Source organism: Balaenoptera borealis (assembly GCF_965194805.1).
Source record: "Balaenoptera borealis genome assembly, chromosome: 3".
NCBI lineage: Eukaryota > Metazoa > Chordata > Mammalia > Artiodactyla > Balaenopteridae > Balaenoptera > Balaenoptera borealis.
In genome coordinates this window covers 136,187,767-136,194,934 of record NC_138866.1, presented here as the reverse complement: position 1 = coordinate 136,194,934, position 7,168 = coordinate 136,187,767, and positions in this window count along the sequence as shown.

Here is a 7,168-nt window from a genome sequence, read left to right as displayed (position 1 = left end):
TCTTGGAGCCTAGCACCCAGTTTATTTCTTCTTTCCAATTTCTTAATTTCTTTTTTACCTCTGAGATTGTCAAACCACCCTGTTAAATGTTGAGACCTCTTAGATGACATGACTTGAACTTTCACAGAGCTGCTGTCAGTTCAGATTCTTAGAAGAAACTGGGAATTTCTCTAGTCTCATTTCCTAAATCTCAAATTCTCTTTACCTCTAATCTTAACAGAAGAGTAGGGACAAAACTGGCCATTCTTTGGGGATCACCAGAATAAGAAACTCCATCCCACAAATGACTGAAGACAGTTCACCCATTGCAAAGGTCTAGACAGTCAGGAACAGGAACAAGAATAAAAGTCCCTCTTACTCATTAGCGCAAGTCCTTTACCACGGAATTGTTTGTCATAGCAATAAAATTAACACCATTAAAAAGAGAACAACCAAGTGTTCAGAAGAGGAGCTTGGTTAAACAAGTCCTGATACATGATTACATTGGTATGCTATATGACCATCCGAAACCATGATATAGAAGAATATTTAATGACATGGTAAAATGTCCACATGTGTTGCTAAACAGATAGAAGAGTTGTCATATGCCTCCTACACACACACACACACACACACACACATGAAGTAACTATGTAGATACTGAATACATAAAGAAAAAAAAAATGACTGGTAGAGGCCATACATCAAAAAGTCAAGAGTTTTGTAATATGATTTTTAGTAACTTTATTTGTATTTTGCATTTTCATATGATATAGCACTTTCCTTTTAGTTTAATTGCAGAGATGCTTATCTCCCTACTTCCTTGCCTCTCTGGAAAATCCCTTCTGCTATAACTCTGAGCTAAATGACCTGTCTGCCCTCAGGCAATTGCTCAAGAAGGTCTGTGAACTCATTACCATTCACAGAAATCAAGCTACAATCTCCTTGCAGGCTGAGATCTGAGTTCAGAACTTGCAAGAGGGCCTCCTGATGCAGATACAGCCTATAGAGCCTATGTCCTGCCAAGAACATCCCACTTTATTTATTCAGCCATTGCAGCTAGTAGCAAGGTGCTTTCAAAACATACCTCCAGTCACCTTGCAAGACAGCTTGGTGGCAGTTCAGGCCTGGGCCAGATGAGGGTGGAAGAACTTTTAGCCTGATCTACCTTTTTTACCTGGGAATTATGTGGGAAATGAGCCTTGTGATCATGCGGAATGACGAGTTCCTTTACTAGAATTTTCCAGTTAGAATTTACCTTCTATCTTTAATCCCGATTTTAATTTCAAAGTTCAAAATATTTTGAGGGAAATCTTTCTAAAATCATTTTCACACTTTTCTGCCTTGGTAAGGAAAGCAAATGAAATCTTGTGAAATTATTTTGATGAATGCTAATTCTAATTATGTTGTTCTGCCCCATGTGATACTAATGTGGCATGCAGCCTTAAGTCATGCAGCCCCAAATGCTTTGCCTTTCACTTCTTTCCTAAGTCCATCTCCTCCCACTGTTAAGAAGACACTTCAGGGCTTCCCTGGTGGCGCAGTGGTTGAGAATCTGCCTGCCAATGCAGGGGAAACGGGTTCGAGCCCTGGTCTGGGAAGATCCCACATGCCGCAGAGAACTAGGCCCGTGAGCCACAACTACTGAACCTGCGCGTCTGGAGCCTGTGCTCAGCAATAAGATAGACTGCGATAGTGAGAGGCCCGCACACCGCGATGAAGAGTGGCCCTGGCTTGCCACAACTAGAGAAAGCCCTCGCACAGAAACGAAGACCCAACACAGCCAAAAATAAATAAATAAATAAATATTTTTAAAAAAAAAACACTTCACACTCCCTCCAAAGAGAAAGCGTTAATTTCTTGTCTCCTCTACAATCCTCCACTTCTAATTTTATCTGATTGTGACAACAGAGCCACAGCTCATTAATATTATTTTAAAATTCTGAGTAAATAAGCTCTGAATAAAGCCTTGATTTTTGTTATTTTACCCCTGTGCGTTTTCATCTATATTTTCAACCTGGTCTGGTCAGAATTAATTAATTAATTAATTTATTTATTTATTTATTTATTTGCTGTTGGCCAGGGGGTGGGGGGTGGGGGTAGTTGTTTATGCTCTGACTTGTTGAAGTATTATAGAAATGACCTCCAAATATGAGATATTCACCTGTCTTTTAAATATAGTTTTTACTGATACTTTGCTCTTTTTTGTCATCTTCACTTAAATAAATGTTCTTCCATGGAAAAAATCACATGCTATATTTAAATATGACCTGCTGTCCTACACACAGAGTAGATGCTTGATAAACCCTGGTTAAGTGGTGATCCGTGGAATTCTAAGGCTCTCTGCAAACCAGAGATTAAGTCACAAAGCAGTAAATCAAAGATACAGAGTGCCTAACAGTGTGATGAAAAATCAAGTTACAAGGAGAAAAAATACTTACTAAAACAGTGGTCTTTAAATCTTTTTGTTTGGCAACTCTCTACAAAAAACTCTGAAAAACTACATATTCAGTGGCACATTTATAATTTGACTTCCAAAATGTGTCATTGTAAGTCTGAAGATTTACAAAGAACATATTCTTCGGTATACTGTAAATACTGATTTCCAAAAATAGAACCGTCTCTTCATTTTAAATGTATCCAGTGGAATCTAGATACTATGGTGATTAGATACTTCTAACATCCGTTTTAAAAATACACAGACAAGTTCTTCTTTAACAGTCAGAAATTTCATATCCTTCCTTTTTCTCCTTGAACTCCTGTTTGCATTCCACAAAACTGACAGGATTTTACTTCTTCTCAGTGGGCTTATCATTATAGTTATTAATAGTACATAATTGATAGGTAAATATTCCTCATAAGATTGTATTAGAGATGTACATTTAATGAGATACATGAGGTCTTTTTCAACTTGTTCATGTATTCATGGGTGATCATTGCGTATTGCTAGAAAGAGATAGGATATGACATCATTTATATTCCTATTTTTAATTTTGATAAATATAAATACTGAATAACTGTCATTTACATAAATAAGTAGATAGGAATGAAAGGAATACTGTTATAGTAATGTTGCTTATTTTTAAGAATGCCATCTGAGATGCATGGTAATCCATCTTCAAAAATTATTTTAATGATCTACCAACTCTCCACTCAAGGAGATCTTTCTTCAATATTGCTGAAAGCAAGGAACTAGAATCCACCTGCTTGCAAAAGGATGTGTTGCCCAGACATTTGCTTTCTCAACACCAGTGTTCAAAGTTTACCTTGCTTGGTGACCCAGAGCACCTTTTTTAGATGCTGAATCTAAAGGATTGTAGGATTTGAGGTGGGTGAAGGGTGGGAGAAGGTGATTGTGAAGGGGAAGTAGGAGAAGCAGCATGATAGACACTTTCACAGGCAGACCACCTTGAAGAAAGCACAGGTATGAAGGTTGATGGCTTTAGAAAACTATTCCCACCCCCTTGAAAAGTCCAGATGTCATCCCAGTGGGAGGATCAGTGAACTAGAAGACTTGGAGAAAGCTTCCGGGAAGACTCTTGAACTGAGCCTGGAAGGTGGGTGAGATTTAGATAAGCACAGAAGGCTTGGGAGCACCAGCTACCTGAGAGGCACAGCTGGAGCAACAGCCCTGATTGGGGTGTCCTGATAGAAGACACTTGAGAAACAGTGGCCTGGAAATACCCAAGGATAAACCCTTTGGTTGTCTCATTCTTATTCCAGATTCTACAGGGATAAGCAACATGAGCATTTGGTGGACAAGACTCTAGATCAGAGATTAAAAACTTAAACTCCTAGAGAAATTAGGCAGGTAGCATAAGAGAGAGCAGATGCTATGACATAGCTCATGACATAAGTTGTATGGCATTGCACATGGTGGGAACTGGTGGGCACTGGGGAATGTTGTCCCATCCAAGGGGGTCGGCCTCTGCTCTGCTCAGCAGCAGTAGGATGGTGCACCAGTGTCACAGGTCTTCCAATTTTTCAAGAGAAACTAGAAATCTGGACTTGAAAGCAAAGCTCCCCAATGGGCAGGACAAAACGTGTCTGTGGGCTATGTCTGTCCCGTGGGCCACCAATTGCTACCTCTGCTCCAAAGACTAAACTTTAACTGTAGATCAAGTCAGAATACCAGAACCCATCAAAAGCTGGATTGTTCTTCCCTATAAGGGCAGATGCCTGGAACGAAGTTAGATGATCAATCAATAGTTGTCAGCTGAATGGAAGAGTAAGTGGTTTCTTTGAGGAAGTGGGTCTTTACAAGGACCCCTTTTACCTCCTCCCAGCAGAGGGGCTGGAGAGTCTTTGCACCAAAGAGTAGATTCTTAAAGGCAAAGAGAAGATTTCTGTGAGGTCTCAGCACCAAGCATCTATTTCTGGAAGTGGATTCTGTTTTCCTCATTGTTTCGGTCAGGAGGAGGAACAATGGAAAGTTGGCCTACTTCTGTAGGAGATTGCTGTGTGCATTTCCTGTGCTAACATTTCCAAATATCTGTTTCTTTCCTACTATTATTTGCCCCTGATTTGGATTTCCTCCTGTGTTTATTTTATCCTGATGTACCCTGTGTATTTTTTAAGCCCCCTTGAGGCCTTTTTGGAATGAGGTAAGGTATAAATAAATAAAAGTACTATCTCTGGAGCCTTCTCTGCCCCTACCTGAGTTTACACTCTGTTGGTGCTTCAGGCCCCAGGCCTATGGGGATTCCACTTAGTAAATTACTGCTTCCGTGTATCCTGAAGGTAATGGGGCTTCCAAAGGTGCAGAACAAACCACCAGAGAGTTGTTTAAGTGCTAGGAAAATCTGGCCCAATACATTATTCCAAATCTATATTTATGTTCATGGCTTATGAAGCACCTCAGGGTCCTTTGGGATAAGAAAAGCTGCACAAACCTAACAAAATATTATTAAATAGATTTATTTGGGGGTTGCTAAAGAGTATGAGGCCCTCTGGAGAACTGCTGGAGGAGAATGAATTATTTTCTGCAATCTCCACCACTTGTCTTTTTAAGAGTCTCTCATTGAACCCCTGGTGCTGCCCTAATAGTTCCAGCTAATCCTGTTGCTATGGTTACAACAATTAATTACATGCTTAACTAGCCTTACTAGTACATCACAGCAGTTCAATTAAAATCTGATTTTATTCTTCCTATACTTTCAGGGCTTTTTTTTTCCAGCCTCCAGCTCTAAAAACTGTCCATAATGTGGATTGAAAGTGTCCCAGAGGTTGGGGTTTCCCTGGTGTTACAGTGGTTAAGAATCCGCCTGCCAATGCAGGGGACACAGGTTCAAGCCCCGGTCCAGGAAGATCCCACATGCCGCGCAGCATCTAAGCCTGTGCACCACACCTACTGAACCTGCACTCTAGAGCCCACGAGCCACAACTACTGAGCCCACGTACCACAACTACTGAAGCCTGCGCGCCTAGAGCCTGTGCTCTGCAACAGGACAAGCCACCTCAGTGAGAAGTCCGCGCACCGCAACGAAGAGTAGCCACCGCTCGCCACAACTAGAGAAAGCCTGCACGCAGCAACGAAGACCCAACACAGCCAAAAATAAATTAATTAAATAAATAAATTTTTAAAAAAAGAAGAAGAAAGTGTCCCAGAGGTTGTTCAGTCCATTTCCCAGTGGTACCTTTGGCTAGAACTTGATGGGACAAAGCAAGACACAGTTGCCCTGAAATAGACTTTGGTACAAGAGCCAAAACATTTGGGAGATTTGAACCCAATAGCTGAGCAAATCATAAAACTAATACCCAACGGGTATAAGGCTGCTATGAAGAGATGTTTTTTTTTTTCCCCTTCTTAATTTCAATGATGTATTAAATGAGAATGAGGACACACAGGATTCCTAAATTAGTGGCTGTGCCCAAGCACTGGTATGGCTCCTGAAGCCACTCCACCTGGATCCAGCAGCTGAGTGGTAGCCGGGAAGAGCCTCTCCTGGGCTGCCCTGGAGACCTGTGGGCACCAAGAGGCTGTGGGATCAATTCAAGCTCCAAAGTGAACTGAGATGGTCAGTCTCCAGGTCCCTGATGGGTACGTGTTGATTGGAAATGCTGGATTATTCCCTTTTCTGCTGATTACTGGTGGCAGAGTCAGAGCCCAACACGTTCATTTCCTAGGAGGGAAACAGTTTTAGAGACGTCTTGCCTGGCTTTGGAGGATTCAGCTGTAGGTGAAAACCTTTTCCAGTAAAATTCTAGCACTTGCACCATTTCTATTTTTTTAAATCACAAAGACAGTATCAGTGTAACTGATCTGTCTCCATATTTTTATTTTTTCCTCTTCTTTCTCTGGCCCCCTAATAATGACAGCAAACATGGAGGCATTTCTAGGTACCAGGCACTGTGCTAAGTGATTTTCCTTCATTATTTGATTTTGCAGATGTGGAAACTGAGGAGGCTGTCAGCGCTTAAGGACTCACTCAAGGACACGAGCTCAGAGCCGAGGCTGTCATCCCCAAACCTGCCTGGCTCCCAAACGCGCTCTTGGCTTTATATGCTCAGCTCCTCCAAATGCCTTTTCTGCTCTGACCCTCTTTCTTCAAGGACCTCATTTACTCCTGTGCTTCTGCCTTCACCTCTCTGAGAAGATCCCCAGTCCAATCTCAGTCCTGACCCTCCTTCACCTTCCTCCTACACACCCTTCCACGCCCTCCTGTGGCCGCTGCACACTTGGTGTTCACAGCAGAATGGCCATCCCTCCTCCCTAACCCGCTTCCATCCATCCTCTTGGCCTCTCCTCTGTAAAGGGACCCACTGTCCTTCTGGTCATGCAGCTCTGAAACCCCACAGTTATCTTTGACTTTGGACACCCCATCTCCCTCGACTCCTACAAATGATCAGTCCCTGGGGTCTTAGCACCCCCCGCCGGCCTGCTTGCTCACCTCCTCCCATGCCCCCACCAGACTGCTTCTGGGGCCAGCGCTGAGTCGCAGGGAGGAAACAGCCCTTTTCCATGAGCCAGAGCGTGGGTTTAACAAGAAATTACAAGGCACACAAAGGTTCTCTCCAGCTTTCCACACTCTGTAGTTTTGTGCTGCCAGGTTTCCCCCGCCATCTATCTCTCCTGGGTGTTCAGGGTTCTGTGTTATCCTCAGCAAGGAAGGGGTTTGCCTCCTTCTCTGGACCATTGTGGCCCCCATCCCCACGATCAAATATAGTCTCTCTGTGGCCCACACTTGGA